Source organism: Triturus cristatus, chromosome 4_1 (genome assembly GCF_964204655.1).
Source record: "Triturus cristatus chromosome 4_1, aTriCri1.1, whole genome shotgun sequence".
NCBI classification, from domain to species: Eukaryota; Metazoa; Chordata; class Amphibia; order Caudata; family Salamandridae; genus Triturus; species Triturus cristatus.
Window position 1 is genome coordinate 354,708,476 of NC_140585.1, and position 27,074 is coordinate 354,735,549.

The 27,074-nt window shown below is 49.6% G+C and overlaps 1 protein-coding gene across 1 annotated transcript in view; it reads right to left on the reverse strand.

Moving 5' to 3' along the window:
• The window catches only part of IPO8 (importin 8), a 557,903-nt gene that overhangs the window by 38,860 nt on the left and 491,969 nt on the right, over window positions 1-27,074 (reverse strand). The gene's annotated exons all lie outside the window — the stretch shown is intronic.

A 27,074-nucleotide genomic window follows, 5' to 3' on the forward strand; every position in this document is an offset into this window, starting at 1 on the left:
AGATGAATGATCAAAGGAAATTTTTGTTTCTAGAGAATGACTTATAAGAGAGCAAAGATGTTAAAGAAGCGGCATATTTATCGAGGAATTTTAGACATTACATTATAAATATACATCTATTAAAAGATCTCAAGGAACAGTGATATTTGAAAGAGGCAAAATCTCAGTTGTCAAATTCACAGGTCACGCTAAAAACACCAAAATAAAATCAGATACATCTAAAAATGAAGGCGAATGAGAAGATTAGCTTTTTAGTTTATATAGGAGACCATTACACTGTAGGATAGAAGGGCTTATGGTTACCTGTACAATACTTATATTTACTTGTAAAACCTTGACCATGCATATGCCTTTACCATTCATGCTTTAACAACTAACTTTGTGGTAAAGGCATGCGTGGTAAAGGCATAATCATTGTAAAAATCTACGTGTTGAAGGTTATGCGTGGTAACAGTATTTGCGTTGTGAAGGCCGTGTTGCGATGGCATGCGTCACAATGGAATGCGTGGTTGCATCATACATACATAGTATTGTACACCATGCTGGGTTTGCTAGTGGTGTTGGTGAAGGTACCCTGGACGGGGCCACCCTTGGACCCGTTGTAGTATGTATGTTCCACCCTAGTTAATGCCATTTTGCAGATGGTGTACTCATTCCTTCTTAACACCACACTGGGTAGGGTGGTTGTTAGGGGCGAATTTAATGCCGTGAAACATCAGACTATAGATGTTGATTTCCCCTCCAGTACACCCAGACTAATTATCCTGCACACTTGGGCCGCTTCCTTGGGAGATGGGGATGTCTGGCATAGGTGGAACACCCCCGAAAGGTAAAACACATATTACTGGGATCCCTATCAGTAAGCCTTCTCTATCAACAAATAGTTTGCCCCAGCAAATCAGTTCAGAGCTGTCCGGGGTGGCCTGAATACTGCCCAGATGTCTGACAGATAATGCACTGGAGGTAATGTTGGGTCACCCCATTGGGGCCCCAAGGGCTTCTGGTGTCTTAACATGTGGTGGCAATGAGACGAGGCATTGACGGATCCTCTCTGTGAAGTGAATACTAAGTATTTTGCACTTACTGCTCTGTCTGTCTCCCCTCAGAGACTGTGTGAGAGCGTTCATGGCTGTCATCTGAGGGGTGAGCCTTTTCCTTTGTGAAGAGGAGTGAGCGGGACAGGATGAGGGTCTTGGCTAGACTGGAGAACTTAATCCCCATGCTGAGTGATTGTAAGGAGGCAGAACGTGGCCAGCGGTCCCTGCACCAGCTGACAAAGTCAGAAATTAATGGCCACAGCTAAATCAGCATGGACAATAATCCAGTCGCAAGTATATGAGCTAGGTAATAAGGCGGGATAGCTAATATACTGGCTGGCAAACAGAGGTGCTTCAGACGGATTTATTTCCTCAATATACACTGATAATAATAAGAGAGTGTCTGACCCATTACAGATAACAATCACATTTGCTGGTTACCAGAGAGTTGTATTGAAAATGTGCCCCAAAAACTATTATCCTTAAACCCCCAAATAACTGCGCCTATTATCTGCCTATTTCCCTGCCTAAAGCCAAGCACAAATTGCTAATTGCTTGCTAAAATTCTAGCTTCCAGTCTGACCAAGGTGATCCATGCCCTGGTCCATGATGCGCAAAATGGATTCAGGGCAAACCAAAGCACAAGATTTTGCCGGCTCTGTGTCCAGATGGAGTTGACCAGCACGATAAATCTTTTCCCTGCAGATACAATAGTCCTTATAGATTTTTAAACAAGCATTTGCAATGTAACAGGTCTCGCATCAGTTAGAGTTAGAGATTTTGGCATTGTTTATATTTTCTGAATTTGTTTGTTTTTTGTGTACTGAATGTGTTTGCTAACTATTCAGAAAATTGAATAGTCCAACCCTGAGGGAACAGAAAGACTATGCCGAGAAGCAGCATTAATGAAATCACAAAGAACATCTGACGCTATCTGTGCTGTAACTCAATCTGCTCTGAATAACGAGCCGCATTCTTGGAAGTTCTATTTTCTAGTACTTCACAATAATATTCCACTACAAGTGCATTACCAATGTCGCATTACATTTGGCCTTTCCTAAGAGACAGATCAAAATACTATCTGCAGAATTCTTTCATACTAAAGCCACCATTTTGGCCACAGAACTAGACATAGTATATACGACGGCTGATAGATTTGCACACAACTCTCCTGGGAGCACTGATTTATGGAAATCCGTAGGGCTCGGATATCGTACTTTGGGAATATCAGCTGCCAAAGAACTCTAGATACTTTCTCAAATATTACAAACTAGGCTTCTCACTAAGAAAGATCTTATGACTATTCTACTTTCAGAACCTTATGTTAATTTATGTTTGATGGGTGGGGGCTGGGATTCTCCGTCAGCTGTCCAATACTCTGGCCTTCACATTCTCAGCATCTAAGAACGACCCACTTTCCATTGCTATCAGGCTCAATTAGAGACTACTGGAACAATCAAGCTGTTAACGCAAGATCATGGTATAGCAACCGGTATTTTGCCTCCTGAATTCAATTTTCACAAGTTGAAAAGAGAAATGAGGTTCAGGTTTTGTTTTTCTGAATGTTAAACAAGGCCTAATTACATTTTCCAACCTGTTTTTGCCCACCATAAATCCTCATGTATTACCTCGAATGATTTGCCGAGGGAAACATCTGGGGTATAAGTACAATTTGCACCTGACCCAGAATGTGAATTTGGGCTGAAAGTTTTGCACCACGTGATTCTTTATTTGCTGGTACGTGATGAAACATCTGTGCAATGAGCAGGGTCCAGCTGGAAACTAAAATCAGTGCAGGGAACATATTCACACCAGCCAAGCAGAATTTGTCCAGTGGGGTGATGGCACACAAGCAGTTCAGAGAGCAGCCTTGATAGCCAGCAACCCACCTGGAAAATGCTCGAGTGCGGGATGGCCAGTCCGGCATCAAAGTATGACCTGGCGCTCGCATCAGATTAACTCACGCTCTGCATTGTCTGTCAGAAACGTACATTTAGAGGCGCTCCAAAACAGGGGTCCCCTAAGCAGAAAACACAACACGCTTTCCATTACCGTAGGATACAGTTGTTAATGCTGTGTTGTGCACTTGACTACCTCAAACGCTTTCGAGCATTTTGTTTCCTCTGTGGTTGTAGTACAAGTTACTTACCTTCGATAACGATGTATCTGGTAGAGACGATTCTAGCTGCAGATTCCTTAACGTAAATTTATCCCCAGGCATGAGACTGGATCCGGAAAACTTTCTTGCCCAGCATCTCTACGCGCCGGGGGCGGCACCACGCGACTCCGCCCGACGTCCTCCGCGGGCATGACGTCAGCGAGGTCACATAAGCCCCACCCCGGCGCGCTGATGTCAGTTTGTTTCGGAGAACTTTTTCCGTGCCACAACGCTGAGCCATCACAACAAAACTGAGGAGAGCTTGGGAACAGTGTGCGAAAAAACAAGAGAGTCAAAATAGAGAGAAACAAAAGGTAAGAAACATCACCAGGTGGCACCAGAAGGCGACAACAGCAGGCCAGAGCAGGAAAAGAGCAGAGCACCACTCTGAGGAACAACTGTGCAAGCCAAGGCGAAAGCAGCAGGTGGCAGTAAAGCACCAGAAGGCCAGAGCGGCTAAGCCATAGCAAGAAAAGCGCTAAGCACCACTCCGTGGAACCATCTTGCAAGCCAAGGCGAGAGCCATCCTGGAGGCACAAGCATGTGAAAGCGCCGTGACAGAAAAGAGAGAGGGTCTGCAACCACAACCACAAAGGGAAGGGCCACAAGCCCGGAACAGAGGAGCAACAGCAATCCATCCCAGACTACACTGCCAAGGATGGCCATACCCCCTGAACGGAGTAGGAGGTCAAAGGACAGGTAATCCATCCGCAGACTACAGTGCCAAGGAGGGACATAACCTCTGAAAAGAGCAGGAAGTCAAAGGACAGGTAAAAGAACCCCTAATGAGGAAGACCGGTTGGGGATCAGAAACTTTAACAACAGAGGAAAGGAGCAAAAGTAGGCCCTCACGCTGGAGAGAGACCAGCTGGAGGGATGCCTGACCGGAAGAAAACGAAGAGGACACCCACAGAAGACAAGTCATCCAGAGGGAGGCGACTGCAGAAACCCAAGCAGAGGGTCCTCGCAGAACAGGGAGGAAGGGCGGGTCGTGAAGGAATCTGCGGCTAGAATCTTCTCTACCAGATACATCGTTACCGAAGGTAAGTAAATTGTACATCTGATAGAGACTACTAGCCGCAGATTCCTTAATGTAGAATAGATACCCTAGCCATACCCAGAAGGGAGGAGGGCCTGCGAGAGAGCCTCCCCACCAGCAGGGGACATGTCACAGGGACAAGAAGGGAAAGGCCAGGAAAACATAAGCCCAACCAAGGGAGAACTGCCCAACACCCCATAGGGGCAGACAGCGCCCAAAAGCCTCAAGGAACACAAGGACAACCTCAACCCCTAGGGAGATGTGGTAGAACCGGAGGCCAGGCCCACCTGAAGAAACACATACACAGAAGAAGAAAGGCACAAGAGAATACAACAACGGCCACAACGGCGTAGCAGAACAAACAGGCCCGCACTGGCATGCACAGCCAGCAGCAGACAACACCACGGAACGGTGCACCCAGGACAAGCTAGACGCCGGCCGAAAGCAGAGGCCAAGAAGGGCCCAGACACACCCCAAGGGAGGGGCCAGGACACACTGACTCACGAATGAAGAGGAACCAGGCAGAAAGAAAGATGGGGGGCGGACCAAACCGTCCACCCGAACGCAAAACCTGGGGAAACAAGTCCCCCACCCCCCCCCCGGGAACACCAGACAGAGGACCAAGGCGGACAGAAGCGCAAAACTGCTACAACGCAATGCCGCAGACAGCAGGCCGGACTAGGCCAGCGACACAGCGATCCAGGAGAAGGACGGACCGGGGGGCAACACAAGCCACTCCAAAACCATCAGCAAGAAGATCGCACCAGCGACATACCGTGACGCCACGGAGCGCAGAAGCCCGAAGGACGACCACACGTCCCCAGCACATGATAAAGCTATATAATAGCTACCATTACCCCACATAGGGCATGTTACGTCCCAGAACATGGTAACTCTCTTAGGAAAAAGTTTCCGCAGCAGAGGACAAACAGAAAGACCTGTAGAGAAAACCGCAGACGGCTTGCCATTCAGCCAATAAAGAATACACAGAAGGCCTAATCTCAGGGCCTACACGGCTTACCAACAGCCAAAACCACAAGTTAAAAAAGGGCCGGACCAGCAGCCAACAGCACCAAAGTCCTAACAAAAGGACCTGAAGGCACAACAACCACACAGAACACAAAACCGGGGCTAACCGTTACAAGGCCCCAGAAAAACAACGGAAGAACACCTCCCAAAACACAGCCCGACTTACAGGTCACTGAGGAGGGGGTGGGGGGGGGGGGGGGCAGGAGGAGGACGAAGCCCGCAAGAAACCTCTGAATGGCAGAAACTGCAGGGGCGTGGAGCAAAAGAGTGCCATCAAAGGGAAGGTCCACCAGCCGTTCCCTAACATTCTCCGGGAACACACTATCCAGTAGCCAGGCATGTTGACGAAGGGCCACTGAAGAAGCCATGGTACGACCAAGAACCTCGGAAATGTCCAGAGCTTAGGGAAGAATAAATGCCGCCAGCTCCCGGCCATCCAACACATGGTGCCTCAGATCAACACAGGCAACCTCCTGAGAAGCGGCAGACATAAGGGACTCCGCCAAATCCCACAAGCAAGAAGTGGCCCTAGCCAATACACAAAGAGTGTTAAGGGCCCGCAAAGCTGCACTGGTGGAGGCGAAGATATTGCACCCACAGGAATCTAACCAGCGGGCCTCCCGCGACAGGGGAGACAACACCGATGACAGGGAGGGAAAGGCAGTCTGTAAAAGAGGGCCCCTGGTAGAGGGGTGGAGGGAAAGACAGACAGGATCATGCGGCGCAGGACGATGGCGGTGCAGAAGTTGCTGGGGCACCGGGTCCCCCATGGCAGGCCGCCCCCAAAAGAGAAGTGTGGAGCGAAGCCTCAAAGGAAAGAAGCATCTCCCGACCACCAGAACCCTGATGGAGGACCTCCAGAAGATGATCCATGGGGAAATGGGCAGCTGTCTCGCCAATGCGCAAGATTCCCGCAGCCATGGAAACAGCCCGAGCGAAGGCAGCACGCACCTCCGTAGGGCCCCGCGGCGGGGCAAGCAGTTCCTCTGTGGGGGACGGCTGCAAGCTAAGGCGGCCGTCCCCCAGTCCAACCGGAGAAAGTAATGGACAAGCCCGGAAAGGGGGAATGGGGACCGAGGAATGGGGAACCTTAGGCGCCTCCGGCGAAGACTGCGGGCGCGGCGAGGGAGAAGAGCTGTCCTTAGAAGACGCCGGTGAAAAAGCCACGACGCGGTGACCCGTCTCCGGAGAAGATTAAACCAACGACCGCCCAACCTCTGGAGAAGAGGGGTCATCCGAAGACTAATCAACGACCAGATGCCAGCCCGGCGCCATAGAGTACGCAACCGGCGTCAGGTCAACGCCGACTGGAGCAGAAGAAGACGACGGAATGACCTCCGCCACAACGCGCGGCGCAGGAGACCGAGACTGGGTCGGAGCCGGGACGGCTAAGGAACGGCGCCGAAAAGGCGTCGACTCGAACTCCGACAAGGCAGCCACCTGCGTGGAGGGACGAGGGGGGCCCGGGGATCACGCCCCGACCCCTAGCCGGCCCCTGCGGCGCTGCCAGGGCCAGCAGCCGCTGGCGCCCGAGCAGCGTCGCCTCGGCCTCGGACAAGGCCGCTGCCTGCCCCGAAGGGGACTCGAGGACACGCCCCGAGCCCCGGCAACCTCCTGCGACTCCACAGGGACCGCCGCGGGGGTTTGCGGCAAGGCAGAGGCGCCGTAGTACGAACCCAACCCGATGGTACCACATCCTCCGAACCTGGATCCGAACCTGCCGGAGCCGCCGGCGACGTCGCAGAAGTCCACGCACGCGGCAAGGCATCCACAGAGAGAGAAGGAGGAGAAGGAAGAGCCAACGAGGCCTGCAAAGACTGCCGCATAGGCTTCCATCTGGGCTCTGGTCGATCCCACGCCGTGGAACGGCGGATAGGGTGGCGACGCGCGAGGCCGCACCACCCGCGGAGAACCCACATCCCCAACAGGCCGGGGACCGGGCCTTGGGGACAAACTGCGACACTTACCAACAGGTGAGCGACGCCCTTGCGGCCTGGGAGAAGGACGATGTTGGAGACAGAGGCGACGGTTCTTAAAGCCGTCCGCGAGGGATGGATGCGGCGCCGACGCCGACCTGGTCATGCGTGCCGAAAGGAGTTTCAACCGGTGTTCCCGCCGGGACTTCGGCTTCATTTGAGGACACGCCTCACAGTCTGTGGAGTCGTGGTGCTCCCCCAAACACCACATGCAGATGGGGTGAGGATCCGTCGCCGACATATGGCGCGCGCAAGATGAGCACGTCTTAAAGCCGAAGGCATTCGCACACTGTTCTCAAGAAATCGACTAAAAGCGAAAAAAAGAAGGCCTGAAACAGGTCAGGGACACAACATCCGGATCCGCGTAGGGGAGGGGCTTATGTGACCTCGCTGACGTCACGCCCGTGGAGGACGTCGGGGCAGAGTCGCATGGTGCCGCCCCCCCGGTGTGCAGAGATGCTGGGCAAGAAAGTTTTACGGGTCCCGTCTCACGCCTGGGGATAATTCTACGTTAAGGAATCTGCGGCTAGTAGTCTCTATCAGATACCACATACAATGGGGTGAGGGTCAGTCGCTGACATCTGGCGCGCACAAGACGAGCATGTCTTGAAGCCCGAAGGTATTCACACACTGTTCTCAAGAAAACGCAAAGCATTAAAAGAAGGCCTGAAATCAGGTCAGGAACACGATCCGCGTTGCACGCGGAAAAGAAGAAAAACTGACGTCAGCGTGCCGCGGTGGGGCTTATGTGACCTCGCTGACGTCACGCCCGCGGAGGACATCGGGCGGAGTCGCATGGTGCTGCCCCCCGGCGCACAGAGATGCTAGGCAAGAAAGTTTTTCGGGTCCAGTCTCACGCCTGGGGATAATTCTATGTTAAGGAATCTGCGGCTAGTAGTCTCTATCAGATACGATGATTACAGACACCGACACTCTAAATTCTGCAAACGACCGGCTTCCTGGAGCCGGGGCCCCTAGTGAGGCTCTGCGGTGGAGCCAGGCACAGGGATACACAAGTACACATGTAATGTCTATGCCTCCCTATAATTGGTTATTTGTGTATCCTGTTTGCAGTGCACCATAATTACATCAAAATTTCTGACATATCTAACACCGCAAGCAAATTACGAAGCGCAGCTCTGTAAACAGTCCTAGGCCTGGTTTGGCAGAAGTGAAATGTTTTCTGCAGGAAAGGAGGAATAGAGGGAAATGGACAAGAGGTTGCATGTCTTTGGAAACGCAAGACGTTTTCAGACTATCAGTTAAGTTTACAATGTAACGGAAGTCAGTTGTGCCTTTTTGTATATGTTGTTCACTGTGATTAGCAGTGGCAGAAGCTGCAGCATGTTGCAGTTTGAGGGGGTTCACACTGCAGTCTGCAGGCACGGTGGGTATTTGTGTGGCATGAATTGCTGTCTTCTGTTTGCCCCCTAAGAGGAGCAACCAGGAGCGCCTGGGAACCAAATCATCACAGTCAAGGAAGGTGATTGCTGCCTCGCACCACAAGCCCTCGGAGCCATGCTGTGCGTGAGCCTGGGCTTGAGCCATCTGTATTGAAAACGCCTGCCAGAGATATTAGGAGATCGCATTTGGCGCTGCAGTGAACCCGGAGGCATCGTGCTTTCACTTTAAATGAAAGCACGACGCAAAAAGAACAAGCGCTCGCCAGGCATCCGCTGTTTATTTTTGCATCGCACTTTCACTTTAAAGTGAAAGTGAGATGCAAAAATAAACACGCGGCGCCATGTCTCCTTTTTGGTCCGGCCCAATCAGAGTGCCGGATTGGCGTGTGGAAGACAGCGTGATGAAGCTTCTAATAAGAAACTTCGTAACGACTGCCGTAATGCAGGCGATCCAGTCCAGATGGGCCGGGCAAAAAAGTGAAAAGGAGGCACCCTAGAAAAGTTATTTCCAATGGCGGCACACCGTTTAACATAACCGGTGACCCGAGCCAATGGGAATAAGGGGTGGGGCTTCAAGCCCTTTTCACAAAGTACTCATCTGCATTAAATCTCACCGAGTGAGCTGCGCATGTGCGCAGCAACGCTAGGCGAGACCTAATAAGCCCTTTGACATGATTCTTAATGCAAGTATTCTGGAAGATGAACATAGACCCCCGTTTCTTGCACTATGTGGCGGCCCTATGCGCTGCCCCTCGGGCGCAGGTTAGGATTAACAGTGTTATCAGACCGCTATAATATAAAGAAAGGCAAGCAGTAGGGATGTCATCTCTCTTCTCCCTCGCCATTGAACCCTGGCAGAGTAGGTTAGAAATGATGCACAGCTGGTAGGGTTTCGTTGGCCTAAGAGGTCGGAGGATAGATGGGGGCGTGGCTAGCAAGGCCAAGATGGCAGACGCGTTCAATGGAGGTTCCGCACACCTACCCCATGACCCGGCAATAAGTCTGGCCATACCTAGGCATCTGCTGTCCTAACCCATCCCCTCTGACTTCAGTAACTGTCCCCTGTTGACAGATGTCACCATTAGCAAATTAAACATCCTAGAGCTCGAGATTGGTCAGGAACCCAGCAGCGACCCATGTTACATGAATGGAGCGGCTGCTCTGCCTGGGCCTGCTGTGGGTGCACTAGCCGGTGCCTTTTTCTGTTCCCTGACCGACTGGTGCCCCCCGCTTACTGCAGCACCTGACCTAGCAGCTGCTGAGGTTCAGCAATGTGTCATGCCCATGCAGCATGGATCTCCCGTGGCAGTGGCACCAAGCCCTCGATCCTTGGGAGGTTCGTTGACTGCACCTACTGGTGATGCCCTCCTCTAGGGCCTACACATAAATTTCAAGCATTTGTGGTACCAGAGTGTCCTTAAATGTTTTATAAAATATTTCCGACAGCCCATCCAGGCCTGGGGCCTTTGCTCTGCATAAGGCATCTATTGCCACTGTGACCTCCTCTACAGTGAAAGGGTCGCCGAGGAATTCGGCCTGACCAGTGGGTAGCCATACCATCTCAATCTTCTGCAAGTACTCTAAATGTTGTGTAAAATCCTTTAGGGAGTTTGGAGGTGTAAAGGGACTTGTAGTATGCGACGAGTTCTGCTATGATATTAGCATCCTTAGTAGCCACTGAGCCATCCGCTTGTTTAATTGCCGCTATGTGCCCAGTTCCCCGAGGGGGCCACACCAAGCGCGCCAAAGTTTTACCAGGGCGCACTTCTTCCCCAAACCGGGGTGCTGCATGAAATTTCCCCAATAGGGTAGCCACCCCATCAGCATGGTTGGTAAATTTGAGTAGAAGCCCGCTACGTCCCTCGGAGGTACCAAGGTTATTCAGTGACACGTCTAATAATGACAGCTCCGCTTCAACCCGGGCAAGACTACCCCGTATAGATCGCAGGACCCCGGCCTGTTTAGATATACATATACCCCAGATATAGACCTTAAAAGCATCCCATAGGGTCGCATATTTAGCTACCGATCTGATATTTAAAGTGAAGTATTCTTCAATGGCTTCCAGCAGTTGACTTGAACATGGCATCCAGCAAGGCAGTAGCCAGGAAGGACTATCATCGCTCCCACCCACCAGCATGTGGAATGCTTAAATGGAGGAGCACCTGTGCTTGATCTGAAAGCGTACGTGGTAGTATGTCTACGCCTTTCGTCCATTGACACCCCAATGCGTCGGTAAACGAGTAATCGATGCGTGTCTGGATGGAGTGTGGTGCAGAGTGGAAAGTGTATCCTGGGGTTGCTGGGTGGTGGGTACGCCGGAGGACATGTAAAGTACGAGCAGTTCTCGGTGGGCATGGGGTTTGGAGATAGTGACTGGACTTGAGGAGTCCCAGTTTGGGTCTAACCATATATTGAAGTTCCCCCCAAGTAGAATAGTATAATATTCGTATCTATGCAGTAATGTATGCAGGGTAGTAAAAAAACGGGATCGTCCGTGTTGGGTGCATAGATATTTAAAAAGGCTACTGTTTTGCCCAGCAGCGATCCCAATACTAGTACGTATATTCCTTGTGCATCCGCCACCGTATCTATAAGTGTAAAAGGGAGGAAACTACAGGGGGAATTAAATTCTTTTATATGGGCTGGTAAAAGCCACCGAATTGCTTGGAACAAGCTAAGATTGAAGAAAGAGCAAGGGGGTATAGCGAGCCCAGATTTGTTACAGTACTGTAGGGCTTTCCAGTTCAAATACGCAAGAGTTTTATTAAAAGACTATGAACTTTATCCACCTCACCTCCAAGCTTTAGCAAGACCAGTGGGAAACTTTTTATATAAATTTGGTCACCCGAAATTCTACAAAAAAATGAAACTAAAGGTTCTCTTTTCAGCAGCTAAACTCTGGACCCAGATCAGAAAAACAATCAAAATCCTGTATTATAGCGATTGTGCCCCGATTTGGGAATCTCCGGGCACACCGGAATGTCTCCAAGATAGTCTTTCAACCCCCTTAATCCTAGCCGGGATTACTAGATGGGGGAAACTCATAAAGCAGGACCATATTATAACCTGGTCGCTTCTTGACAATATTATGGGAGGCTCCCTATCTAAATTTAAATACTACCAACTATCTAGCTGGATAAAGGCGGAGACGGAAACATATGAAGGAGATAAAGATCTGGAACATAAAATGCTAATCATCGGAACTCAAAAGAAAGAAATTTCCCTATGGTATTGGGCCCTTATAGAGTCAGGAGAGGATTATCCCAAGATACCAGAGAAGATCTGGAGGAATGCACTGCCGATAAAGGACATAGAGAATTCATGGCAAGTATCTATGGGGAAATGCTGGGGTGTTATAAAATCTGCTGCCCTAAGGAGGAACCACTTATCTGCTCTTCATAGAGCGTACTGGACACCGAAAAGGCTCTCAAAATGTAATAACTCAGACCGGAAAAAATGCCCGAAATGTGGAGAGGAAGAGGTAGACGATTTGCACATGTTCCGGCAGTGCCCCCAGATCGATGACTTCTGGAGAGAAGTGAGTAAGACCTTGGAGAGGATATTTAACTACCCAGTTGATGTAAGTACCCACTTGGTTATCTTTGGGGTTAGAGAAGACGAGGCAAACCTTGTTAAATTAACGAAAGAACAAGAGAATTTGCTTTTTATTTTAATACTACTTGCCAGAAGGGAAATATGTGTTAACTGGGTAAGATCTAACCCTCCCTCACATATGGGATGGATTAATTACACACATAGGATCTCTCGATTAGATAAAGGTGGGAAGGCCAATAAAAGATATAATTATTGGGAAATTTGGGAACAACAAAATATTATAAGCTAACCAAAACGCTACTTACTAGGGGTCCAATGATTAAGCAATGGCAATACAATAGAAGCTTTGGCTTCTTGAGTAGCTCGAAAGGCTAGCTCTTCCCACTTTCCCTATAAGGGTTAAAGAGATACAGAGACCTTGACAGAACAAGGGAAGCTCCCCTACTCACACTTCGTAAAGGGGGCAGCGAAGGAGAGGAACATAACTGTTAAGAGATCCCTGAGAAATCTCAAAACCCAGTATTGCAAAATGAGGACAATAAAAAAAAAAAAAAAAAAAAAAAGAATGCTATCTTGATATTGTGTCTTCGAAGGTATGCCAGAACTAGTTTACGCTCCCTAGGATTGTTGAGCCCTCTCACATTCCAAGTAATGAGATTAGCTTTGACAGCGGGGTCAGAGGTCATGACCAGAAGGGAAATGGGTACGCATGCATATCTCTGGGAAACATAGGGCTGCATTTCGATTGTGGAGAGAAGGGGAAACATAGGGAACGGGACAGCAGGATCTTTCGAAACCTAAACGAAAAAAATGCAAAGAACAACATCCATAAAGTAGGTACCCACCCACACCTGGGCTCAAAAGTCCGGTGAATAACCATCCTCCCTCCACCCAAACTAAAAATGAAATCCCCCAAAACAAACTGGTTGGAGTCATCCGCAGGAGTGGGGTGACGCCTCGGATGCCCATGCCCATTACTCAAATTAACCATATTTGTAAGGTAAAGAAATGTAGTAACGTATATAACTGTTTAAACATTTTATGGCTCTATCCTCAATATAATCAGCTTACGAAAATCACCTAGGTAGGAGAATGTCCACGTTATCTCAAAGGGCGCTATTCCGTGGTGAACAGATCAACACTAGCAGCAAGCTGCCTGTCATGGGAGGAATGTTCAGAAGTCTGGGCCGGGCTTCTACGGGTTGTAGTTTGATGCTGTTTACAGAAGGTCATTGCATCCGCTGCATTCTCAAAGAAGCGCGCCTTATTATCCACCATTACCCGAAGCTTGGCTGGGTATAGCATAGCATATTTCAAGCCCATTTTACGGGGATGGAGTTTTGAGTCTGCAAATTTTCGGCGACCCTCTTAGACTACCATAGTATGCCCCGGTTAGAAAGAGAGGGTAGTAGCTTGGTACTGCGCCAGTGTTTTTTCTCAGGCCAGGCGGAGGACTGTGTCGCGGTCCCTGTAATTGAGCATGCAAGCAAGAATGGGCCGCTGAGGGGCCCCTGAGGGAGGGGCAAGAGATCTATGAGCTCTTTCTACAATAAAGGCATTGGAAAAGTTATCAGCCCCAAACACTTCAATTAACAAGGACTCAATGAAAGGTTCAGGCCAACCCATATTTGTAGACTCCGCAAGACAAAGTATGAGAATATTATTTCTCTCGACCTTGCCTCCAGGTCTTCGTTCTTGATCGCTACGGACTTAAGTAGACGTTCCAGACGTTCCAGTCGACGCATTGTAGCAGTGGTCTGATCCTCCTGTGAGGAGATACGCTTTCGGCCTCGTCCAGCCTGGCGCTTTGGTTTTCAAGTTGTTCCCCCATTGTGTCAAGGCGGGTGGTCAGGGAATCAAATCTGGAGTCAATCGCGCGAAACCCCACATGGCGTTCCGCCATAATAGCTGCAGTGTCATCTGCTCCCTGTGGTTGTTCATCGTGCTCCGACCCGTCTCCCTTGTCAGAACCATGATCAGTGGATGTGCCTAGTCTGTCAAAGTTCAGCTTACGCTGCTTAGGGTGCCCACGACACATGCTAGCGTCGTGCGAGTGCCTCGTTCCACCAGAGCACACACTCATAAAATGCCATGACCCCTTGCCTCACCTGGATAGTGGAGAAGGAGGGAAACACCCCCCACGCAGAGCCAGAGAAATGGCTCACCCCTGGCCACTGTACACCTTCGCTGTGGGGTGAGGTTGATTACGACATAGTATGACGGGTGATATTTGGGCCAGAAGACAAGAGCAGAGATATGCCCCCAAGTAGTACCATGCCCTGAGCCCACGGCCACGCTCCTGATTGCGAGGGTGGGTAGGTAAGGGGGGGTGGGACTTTCCACCTGCCGGTCGCCGAGACACCATCAGCCAGTTGCCAGACTCCAGGCGGCCCGATATCCCCTTCAGGTTCCTATGTAACGCGCCCTGGTCCAGGTACAGTGCTGCATATATAGGGGAGCGGTAGTCCCCAAGCACAGGAGCGAGACAGTTTAGTCCCCAATGCTGATGCCACCGTCCGTTCCGGGATTTCCTTGACCGGGGGGGGGGGGCTTCGCAGCAGTCGTCTATTGTAGATGGCAGGGCTCTGAGCAGGAATCACCACAGGCACTGGGGAAAAATGGCGGTACTCTTTGTCCTTATTTAGTCACTGCGAATGGCTCTCGAATGGCAAGCCGGCCTCCCACTGCGACATGTAGGTTTCTTGGGTCACCTGCAGAGAATTCGAAGTGGGGAGAGGTACAAGGGGAGGCAGCCGCGGCCCCACGTCGCAGATCAGGCCCACACGCTAGGCCTCATCCACCGCGGCCCCGTCTCCGACACTCACCCAGTAGTAGATGCGGCGCATGATCACGGCCAGGCAGTCCCCGTTTTCCTTCGGCACCACTGCCTCTTCTTTTTCGCACACTGGGCAGAGCAGGCAGGTGCGGGACCTGACGGAGCGCCGCTGCTCCAGACTCAGGCTCGCCCATGGATCCTCTCACCACGGGGTCTCCGAGGCGGGTCGGGTCTCCGACCGGCGCTGCCCGCCCTAACAGCAGCCGGTTAGGGGGATCGCGGGGACGCCCTCATGGAGTTTAAATGGCCCGATGCCAAGGTGGGTCAACTCATGTGATTGCTGCTATCAGCTTAGAGGAAGAGTGCCTGGATCATGTTGTTCCTTTTGTATTTCAGGGCTGTGAGCGCCGGAGCTTCAATGCCATGTGGCTATTTTGGTCGACGGCTTGGCCACGCCGGCCACCAATTTCATAATCGCACCTGCCATCCTTCTGTGTTTGACACTATGCCTGACGTCTGAGCCTCCCATAAACATAGACACATTGCTGTTGCCTGAATACTCTGCTACCTCCTGACTGCTCCATGTCATTGGAAGACAAGCTGGACACTGTCCTGGCAGCTACTGAAAACACTCCGAAGACAATGTCGCTCCATATCTCATGCTGTTACATGCAGATCATCGCAAACTCACCGATAGAGTAATCTCCGTAGAACAGTCCCTTCCAGACCCGCAGCTGAACTCTCAATGCAAGCACTGCTGTCAACATACTGAAGAGAGCTGAGGATGCGGAGGGGAGATCAGGAGGAATAAAGTCTGCATCGTGAGCCTCCCAGAGAAGGCGGAAGGTCGAGACACAGTGCGATATGTGGAAGAATGGTTGCAGGATTTATTTTCTCCAAATGCACTGTCGCAATATTTTTATGTTGAACGGATGCACAGCGCCCCTGCATGGAAGCCCCCAACTGCTTCCAATCCCTGTCCAATGGTGTTTAAACTACTGCATTTATGCAACAGGGACTCCATCCTCCACAAGACCAGAAAACGTGCTGAGATCAAAGTAGACAATGCTCAAATTATGTCCTTCCCCGACTAATCCATTGCAGTACAGAGGCAGCAGAGTTATTTTCTTGTGGTAAAACGGCACCTCCAGGAGTTATACTTGAAATATTCACTCCTCCACCCGGCACACCTCCGAATGGTTGCAAATGGAAATACACACTTCTTCAACACACCAGACCAGACAACGTGTGTCTTTGGTTGAAGATCCGCTGGCCTCCTGCCCTCCGTGCATCACAATCTGATAGTCCTGTGGAAAGGAATCATGCCGGTGGCGGCCGCCCTAGGCAGAGACAGTCCCCGACCCCCTCGGCTACTCCTGATTTGGAACAGATAATTACGGAGAGTTGACATGCGCTACAACATGCCGCTGGCCTCCCGAAGGTGACGTCGCACTAGAGTCCTGAAGAGGGATCCCTTCATTCTTTCAGCAATTAAAGCTCCACTGCCACTTGGCCCTCGCGAATGGACTCAGCACTCCCTCCTGATGTCACTCTGCAAATATCTGATGATATGATCTGACTTACTTACTGATCTAACATCCTGCTGAGTCGCCCATCACTATGTTTAAATTGGAAACGCCTAACAATGCCTTTTTCACCCCATAAGTGTCCCTCAGTATGGATTGTCATGAATCCAATGGGTGGCATACCCAGCCACACTAATCGTAAAGATGTGTTAGGCTCGGATGGCCTTCATTGCAGAAGGTTATTGCACTATATGGGTCTTTACTATTCCTCATAAATTAAGGGTTTGTACCTCTTGTGCTTCTGCTCCTCCCAAGCCACCATTGTACATCTTATTTATTTGCTAGAGGCACACTATTGCATGGTTTGAGTGGCCACTCATTTGGTGTACTGCTCATGTGGTATTCATTGTTTCTGTTCTCATTAGTATGTTCTCTCACCTCAGGTTCTACATGTCATATAACCTGCTCACACCTCTCTCCCCAACCTGTGGTGTGTCACACTCGCATGCACGCACAGTTTTGGGTCTACTGCTTGTGTCCTGTCATTGCCCTGCCCGCTCTAAAACACATGGCGCACATTAAAGTGCTAACCTTGAATGTGCGTGGCATCCATTACCCCGTGCACCACGATGCTATCTACTCTTACCTTAAACACCACTCTAGTCATATTGTGCTGCAGCAGGTAACTCATTTAACATACCTAGAGGCAATTAAATTGCAGCAGCGCTGGTGTGGGAAAATCTTCAACGCGCTGTTTTCTCCTCATATGCCCGTAGAACAAACCTATGGAAGAAACCTGGTGTTCCGTTTGTCACAGAGGGACAATACGTTCTCGTAAGGGGCAGACTAGACACAGGGTACATAGTACTAGGAAGCATCTATGCCTCCATGCCACCGATCAACTGACATTCTTGCATGCACTCTCGGGGGTTCTGATGCTGCTGGAATGGGATCCTGTGGCAGTTTGAGGGTGGTTTTAACAGTGTACTTGATGTTGATCTAGATCGATCGTTCCTTCCATAGCCTTGCACGACTGCCTCCTCAAGTGTCTGGGCGCTCAAGAGCTGGCTTCAGAACTGGGGCCTCATTGACATCAGGAGCAGTCGCAATGCATCCACCAAAGTGTACTCCTTCTATTCTGTGCCTCACTCATTGTACGTGAGGATGAATACACTGATAGGAACATTGGAACTCGACTCTTATGTCGCCCATATTTATTATCTAGGTTGCACCCACTCAGATCATAATCCCCAATATCAGCAACTTGCGTGTGAGATAGACACCCTCCCTATCCCCACATGGCACCTACAACCAGTAGTGTTGGAAGACCCACCTTTTCGTTCCTCTGTTGCCACAGCTACAGAGGACTACTTTGATCTTAACGCAGACATCACCGTTGCAGGATCCATTGTGGGGGATGCATTTAAACTGACACTGCCTGGGCTTGCGCTGGAACATATGTCGTCACCTAAACGCTGACATATTGCGCACTGATTGTAAGTTCTTGCGCTTAGAAAATACATCTATAATCAACGCTAAAGGCAGCTCTCAATTGGCAATTGGTAAGCGCGCCACTCTCCTCGAATGCTTAAGATGTCATAACTATGCCGCCCACTGAGCTGATGAAGCTGGCTCACTCCTAGCCTGGTTGATACAAGATCATCCCAGCTGCCCTATCGTAACCTTGCACTCTACTGCAGGTCCCCTACATTTCACCCAGGAAGAAATTCATGGTGAACTAACGCATCACTATACCTCCCTCTACCAATCAGTAACTACAACCATCGTGGAGGATGTTGCCTCTTTTCTGACTACTGTGCCACTTCCCCCCCATCACGCAAGATCAACAAGCGAAGTTAGAAGACTCCATCATGTCTTTTGAGACACAGGAAGCGAAGAGGGTGTTGACAACCGGCAGGACCCCAGGTCCTGAAGGTTTGCCTGCGGAATTCTATAAGGCATACGCCCGCTGCTTGTGCCACACTTGCAGTCGCTGTATGAGGCTCTCTATGAGAGGTGCTACTCATCTCCCTGCCGAAGCTGGGCAAAGACCCTGAGGCCTTGGGCTCATACAGGCCACTAGCTTTGCTGAACACTGACTACAAAACTCTGACGACAATCCTGGCGGATCGCTTTGCACCACTGGTCGCAAGGTTGGTACACCAGGATCAGAATAGCTTTCTCCCTGCCTGCACCACTTTGCGTAATCCGCGGCGATTATTCTGTGTCTTGCAATTCCCCTCAGCTTCATGGCCGCGTGCAGGAAGTTTGGTCCTGGATTTGGAAAGGGTCTTTGATTCTTTGGAATGGCCCTTTCTGTTTGCAGTACTTCCACATTATGGCTTTGATTATAGATTCCTGAGGCTTACCCACTTACTATACACTTGGCCGACAGCCAGAATGTAGACGGGCTCTCTTATTTCTGACCCAATTCACATAGCAAGAGGCAAGCGCCAAGGATGACCACTCTCTCCACTGCTATTTTCTCTGGCGGTGGAACCTCTGGCAGCTCATCTTCGTGTATGGGGTGGTGAAAGGGGAATACGTTTGGGTGACATCATCTACCCGGTTTACCTCTATGCAGATGACCTGCTTATTTATCTAAGAAACATTACTTCTATCCCTGCTGAGATCACTTGCCCTCTTCACCAGTTTGCTGATCTCTCTGGCTTGAGTCACTTGGATTAAATTCTGCCTCTTTCCATCGTACACGACCATGACTGAACTGGGCCTTGACCTGACCACAATTCCAGTCACCTGGCAGCCCACCTCGTTCAGATACTTAGGAATCCAAATCTATCATTCCCCTGCAGATTTTTTGGAAGGAAACTTGACACGAGCTGTCACATCACTACGTGCCCAGATAGCCATCTGGAAGACGTTACTCTTGTCAGTGGCGGGCAGAGCTGCTCTGCTCAAGATGGAAGCGCTCCATCACTTCCAGTACTATTTTGAAAAATCTGTCCTTATATGTACACACTTCCTTATTTCGCTCATCTGAAGGCGTGATCATGGGCTTCATTTGGAACACTTCTCGATGCCGGGTTGGCCTCGAAAAGCTTTATCAGCCCACGGACCGTGGGGGACTAGCAGTACCTCACCTTGAGCAGCATTACTTGGCATTCCAGCTTCAGTGGGTGGCGCGAGGCTTGCCGCTTTGCCTCTGTTTGACACCACCACAAAGCTGCCCACCTGAGTCTGTCCAGTCTCTTTCAACTTGTCCGCCCCTGCGCCAGACCATGGCCGCCCACGCCCACACTTCTATTAGAGGACTGCTGCTATAGGCGCAGCCTCTATCTTAAGTTGCAGACTATCCCCTATTCGCCGGGTCTAGCACTTCTTGGCACACCACACAGGCCACACTCCACCACCACAGCAACATTATCTGTCAGGATTGCAGCAGGAATTCAGTCTGTAGGCGATCTGTATAGAAAATGGAGTGCTTCATCATACAAGTCGCTGGTGGAGGAGGATTGCCTTCCCCCCTGGACAATTTCTCCTGCACACTTCAATGGTGTGGGCGCTGGGATACAGCTGGGATGAAATAGCCTGCGAACCCCCTATGCACCCAACTGTGCATTATCTTCACATTTTGGGCCGGGGCAGACATCTAGTCCCCTGCTTCGCTGAGTTTCTGCATAAGCACACAGCGCCATCACTCCTCTCCCTTTATGGACAAAGGGTGGCAGACTTCGATTGCCCCTGCACAGACAGAGAATGGTCTGATCTGTTGGGAGAGCCCCATTTGCATTCCTCACAAAGCCTGCTTACGACTGATTCAGTTATACATGTACACAGGGCCTTCCTTAACCCTGCCAAAATAAACAGGTATTTTCATTGTACAGATGCTGCTTGCCCATGGTGTGAATTGGTGAATGCAGACCTTATACATATGCTCTGGGCCTGCGCCCGCTTACAGTGCTACTGGCGGGGAGTGATGAGCCGCCTAACATGGGAGGTGTGTGTTCTGGGGCTGTACCTCAGGAGCAAGAAACACAAGGAGAAGTCTAGGTTCACTGACTTGGGTCTGCTGCTGGCCAAAAGACTGATCGCCTGCAGATAGACCTTAAGACCACACCTTAAGGCCTGGTTACAGTCACTCACAAATTGAGCACAGGCTGAAAGAGTCATTCTACACAGGGAAGATAGACTGTGGCTTTGCAAACACCCAATAGCCAGCAACTGGTACACCATCATGGCTGACTTGCATACAGATATTTCTGACGCTTCCACACTGCCAGATGTCTAACTGTCCTGTGATGGAGAGCTGGGACTAGGAGTGGGTGGAGTTGAACGGTGGGTGGCTGAGGGGGGGCGAGGTGCAGGATTTTCCTCCCACTGTGACAGCCTCCTCTGACAAGCCCGATTCAGGTGCAGCTTCACCTCTATCGGAGACAGATGCATGAACTTGATTTAAAACCTAGATACGCGATGCTGGTTGGTGCGGGGAGGGGATGTGATATTAGGGTGAGCATAGTGGTTACTATTACAACAGTTTTGTTGATGTTTCAGTTGTTTTCGTTTGGAATAGTCGATTGTTTATGTCAGATATTGCAAACTGTTGTCTCCTGTGTACTTAATTTCGTCCACTTAATTGGATAAGACTCTCCTTTGTATTGATGCCTCCACCTCGATAAGACTGTATGAATGCCTTTGGCCTTTTACTGCTCAATCGCTGCTGCATGTAAAGTGTTTGATGCTTAAGGCCTGTAACTGTACTGTCGTCAGCATAGTTTTTCTTTTTTGGACATGGTTATCCTTGTCATTTCATAATGTACCAATGTTAAGCGGTATTGCTAATGTATCGTGCACTATGGCATTCACACAACAAAATAGCAATAAAAAGGTTTAAACAAAGAGGTTGGAGGATAGATTATCCCTCTGTGCAGACGATATGATGCTCTTCCTCCAGCCAGCAGAGAGCTTCTTGTCACTAATGCAGCAGATGTTAACGAGTCCATGGGGAAGCCTCAAGACTGATTGCAAATCGGCATAAATCTATCTATATACAGGTGTGAGGTGAAAGACTGCAATGCTTCCTCTGTGCCCCCCTTCAGACAACAGAGGATTATGTTCAATACCTGGTTATAGCAATGACCCTGGACCAGCATACTGCTAGGATTTTAATATTGCCTCTGTGATACAACGTATTTGCAGGAATATGGATGCATGATTCTCCCTGGCCATCTCTAAGAAAGGAAGGTTGGCCTCAAACAAAATTATTGCATTACAACATTTTCTCTAACTCCTGCAGAATTACCCTTTAATTATCCTCTTGACTTTCTTTCCTTACTGACAGTCCATGTGTAGGAAAGTAGGATCTGCTTTCATGGTTACCTCCACTTTTTGCTTGGTGTTAGTATGTTTTGATCTAGTCTGACTGGTATCCTGCAAATCAGGACCCCAGTCACTATGCCTTCTCCCTAAATTGACCATGGTAAGAACTTTCTTTTTTTTTTTTTTAACTGTTTTTTATTTTATTATTAAACCTTAGCTAGTACAGGAGCAGTTGAGTCGTATATATAACAAATTCAACAGTATCATTAGTAGTGTCTACATATACATTTACAGGGGTTACATTACAATAGTTTCTTGACAGGTACCCCTCCCACCTCCCCCACTGTAAATAGAGTCTGGCTCGCCCCCAATGTGTCCTCTTGGCGGACCGGGATAACGGTTTCATGGTAAGAACTTTTATACATCCACAATTGGCTACTGGTGTACTTTTGTAAGTCCCAATTATATGGTACTTAGGTGCACAGGTACACTAGGGATCTCCCATGGGCTGCAGCATGTATTGTGCCACTCAAGGTAGTCCACTGTCACAATGACTACAGGCCAGCCATTGCAGCATATGTGAGTTGGTGCTCACACTTCTAATAACAGATATAAGTTTCCTTAAATCTGAGGTCACTACAGGTTAAACCTATTAGTCACCCCAAAGGCCGGCTCTGCAGTCCTGAGGGCAGGGTGCTTGGTTATAAGTGTGAGGGTGCCCCTGCATGAGCAGGACACCCCTACGTATCTCGGAATCGATTCTCCAGGCTTTTTAAGTGAGGTCAGCCATTTTAATACATATAGTGGACATCCGTCATTACGAGATGTCTAACTATACAGTGGCTGCACCGAACCTGGTCATGTTTGGTATCAAACATGTTGGATTCATACCCTAACACCGATTCCAGTGTTGGAAGTATCATCCCATTTACTGAAGGGGGCGCGGCTCCCTTGGGGTACCCCCTTATATTCCTGGTAACAGCCTTTCAGGGTCGATCAGCAAGCTAGTGCTGCTGCCGACCTCAGACTCGATTCTGTCCTCCTGCTGCTGAGCCAAGATCGAGCAGGGGAAGGTAGAACAATATGTTTCCTGTCGCAGGGAGGTGGTGTGACCACCTTCTCAGACAGGACTTTGTGTATTGGGCTGGGATGGGGGTGCTTGCCAGTACCACCAGACTGCTTAGAAGGGCACATTTGGTGCCCTCCTTGCATACACCAGTTGGAGCTAGTTCAGGGAACCCTGGGCTCCCACTCTGGCGTGAAACTCGACAAACGACATGGGAGTATCCTCTCTGTCCAGCCCCTCCTCTGGGAGGGAACCCTGAGTTGTCTCAACCCTTTTCTCAGGGTACTTAAGGGCTTACTTGTGGGTGGGTCTTTAGATTCACTGTAGGACTAGACTCAAGACTGAAACCACTTTTTGATCGTCTGGACACTTGGACTTTGCCTGGAACCGAGACTGCACCAAGAAAGACTCCTGCTGCTCCTGGTCTTGCTGGCCTGCAAGTCTTCTTCATCGTCTGTGTCTGAGCTTCTTCCAGGTTCTTCACTAGACCTGTGGACATCACCGACATCTGAAGTAATCTCCCTTGGAGTGGAGGAGACACTCCCCTGCATCTGCAGGCACATCAACAAAGCTGACCAGTCTGCTGCTCCTGTCATCCTACGGACTTCCCGAGGTTCAGCAACACAGAAGTGGTGGTTCTGCAACTCACTCGATGCCTTACCTGTCCTCTATGCAATTTGCAGGCCAGTATCCCTCGCTGGAACCGCTGGGACTGAACCCCTGTGCACGGTGTCAAATTGCCGTTGCCACGGCTTGTTGGCTCTGCACTCCAGAGATCTTTGGACTACAAAAAGCTCCAGCCTGTCTTCCCTCCAAGCTCAGCGTCCTCACCGAATCCTCTGCACCATGGGCCTTTGTACTTGGTGAGCTGCTCAAGGTCCTCTTGAGACTCCTTTGGGTCCTCCTGAGGGTCTTCCCCTGCTTCAGTGGGCTACACTGCTTGCTCAGGGCCTGCTCCGACTCTCCTGCTGTTGGTGAGTCCCTTGGACCTTGCTGGTCCCAATGTCGCTTATTTTTTGTTCCCCACGCCAGTTACGGCTAGCAAGGCTTGTTGGTGCTCCGGCTGGACACTGACCACCTAATTACCAATATCTGACTTGGGACAGCTTGTGCATGGCTCCTGGTCTTCCTTATCATCGCCTGGTCCTCACAGTTGCAGCGATAAGGTCACCTTCCACTCACCTGAACCTTTGGACATCGGTGTGCATTGCTCTTCCGTGGCTCCTGGTCCCTCCTGAGTGGCATGGATTCTGTCCCCTCTGCTTACAGATTCTTCACTTTCAGAATCCACCCTTGGATTCCACCGGACTTCTTCACCTTCTTCTCCAGCGGCATTTTCTTCCAAGTCTTCCATTGTCGTCTAAGGAGGTTTTCCGACGTCTCTTCAGGCCTGCCCCTGGCTTCCCTGGTGTAGGTAACCTGTTTCCCGGGGCATCCACAGGTGGGGTGGCTCTTCAACCTTCAGTCTTTTTTTTGGAACCTTATTTACCATTTTCATGTTAAATTACAACAATATGAAGCAATTTCTCAATGTAGCAGTACAGAACATCTTTTGTGAGCGGATATCACCTTAGAAAGCACAAAGCACTGCTAGCTAGGGGTAACATGTACCTGAAATACTTTGATCACAGCAACTCTCACATTCTTGCAGGCCCCCATACCAGTTGAATCGACATGTGGCGTATATCAATATATAGCATGGAAACAGTGGATCAACCCACTCCAGTGGGAACTATCCCTACAGGCAGCTGTGACAATGGTGCTGACTCAACTTCTAACAGATACCTCTTCAGAGGGCTCCAAATGTCCTTGAGCCTTGATGTCAAGGGTTGAGTCGTTGCAATACATGAGGATAATAAGCCAAGCTTTTGTTGTAGGGGTGATTTTATTGCTCCAGTGCTGTGCTATCTCCCAATTGGCTAGCAATAAAGCAATGGAAACAAATCTGCGCAGTTGTCTAGGGAAATTGTGCACATAACCCAGCAGAGCTACCTCAGGCATAGGGTTGATGTCAAGGTAAGTCATACATGAAAGGATTGTGTAAACAGCTCTCCAATACCCCTCTATCTTCACACAGTTCCAGGTCATGTGAGCGAAGTCCGCCTGATGCACTCCACACTTGGGGCATGTGTGTGGTCGAGAGGGATCTATAGAGTTAAGTTTCGCAGGGGACATGTATGCCCTCCACAGGAACTTGAAGTGGATCAGTTTATGCCGACTATTCAAGGAAACGTCTTTAGTCTGGGTGCTGCAGAAAGACCAATCGGTGTTTTCTATAGGGTGTCCCAGGTCACGTTCCCAAGTGTCTAAGACCTTGGTATCTCTGCTGGCGATTAATGCCATACAGGCTCTGTATAGGTTAGAGATGAGGTGGCCCCCCCCCTTTATTTGTGATATAAGTGTGCGTTGTATCAGCTTTTCTTCTGTGATGGGCAACCATGAGTTATTAACTATTGGCAGTACAGAGGAGTATAATGTGTGACCACCTGTCACATGTGCTAGTTTCTTCCAGGCTCAGGTAGTGATGGACACAGTCTGGATGTCTTGACGGTCCTTGGGAAATCCCTTCGGCAATACCGCTCTAAGCGGAGCAGGAAGCACTAGGTCAGCCTCAGGCTTAGAGTAAGGAATCCGTGCGTCAGGGTTGTACCAGGAATGCTCAAAACTGCATTGCGCAACTAAGCAGTAAATCTGGAAATTGGGGATCCCAAGACCCCCCGTCATATGTCAGGGTCAATGTGTCCCAACTGGCCCAGGCTCTGCCACCACCCCAAGTCATCCTAATGAGATGAGAACAAATTGTTCGAAAGAATCTGGGCAACGGAATGGGAATATTCTGAAACAAATATAAAAATTTGGGGAGCACAACCATTTTAATGATCGCTACTCTACCGGGCAGTGAGAGGGGGCGTTTTATACAACGTGAAACCTGTTGTTCTAGTGTGTGTAGTGCTGGGCCATAGTTCAGCAAAACGATCTGCTCTACCTCCTTATGGATTTGTATTCCCAAATACTTAGTGGATTTTTTACACCACATCAGGGGGAATTCACATTCCCATCTAGTAGCGCAAGGTGTCAATGGAAAGATTTCCGATTTACACCAGTTTATGCCCAGTCCTGAGAATCCACCAAATCGGATGACCACCCTAAAGAGTGAGTCTAAATTCTCTTGGGGGTGGCGAAGGCAAAGAGTGAGATCAGAAGAGCGCCAGTGTTAAATTGAAGGCCCCTATGCAAGTGCCATTCTTGCAATTGCCTAACCAGGGGGTCCAGCGCTATGATAAAAAGCAACGGTGAGAGCGGGCAGCCCTGCCTGGTACCACGAGTAAGTTTAAACTGGGAGGATAAACTGCCATTTAGTCTGAGTCTCGCAGTGGGCGAGGTATAGAGCAATTAAGTGAGGTCAATGAAACCATTCGGCATTCCCATCTTCCTCATGACGGCCAGGAAAAAAGGCCACTCCAAGGAGTCGAAGGCTTTTTCCGTACTGAGTAGAATGGCCGCTGACGGAACTTCCGAGGCTGTCCTATCGATAACAGCAAAAAGCAAACGGAGGTTCAGAGCCATTGATCTGTGTGGGATGGAGCCCGACTGAGCTGGTGAAATATTCTGATCTAACAACAGAGCCAACTTCAGCGCTATCATTTTTGCCACAATCTTCTAATCAAGATTTAATAATGATAGTGGCCTATATGACCATGTCCTTACCAGGCTTAGGGAGCAAAATAATCACAGCTTCCCAGAGCGTGGGGGAAGGTTCTTGCTGTTCGAGAGCTTCGTTGTAAACCTCAAGAAGGTATGGAGCTAGAAGGGTCTTGTAGGCCTTATAGAAGTTTCCAATGCATTCATCAAGGCCTGGGGCGGTCAAGCTGTTCATGGCATCAATGATGCTGATATTTTATCATTAGAGAAGGGCTCCGCTAAAAATTGTTGCATAGCTTTATCAAGCCATACTAGTGCAATTTCTGCTGTATGTATTGCTGTCTTCCTCGCTGTGTGTTACGCGCGTCAAGTACAAATTTGAATACTAACCTAGAAATTAGTCTCGTATGTCAGGAGTGCCAGTCAAAGTCTGCCCCCATATCTGCCCATGTGAGGAGCGGAGACAGGCAATGTATGATCGGCCCGCAGGGGCCTCGAGCTGCAACAGGGTTCGGCCAGGCCTCTCTCCCCCCGCATACCATCATGCAATAGCATATTTACTTAGAAAGTGTGCTTCACGTTCTACA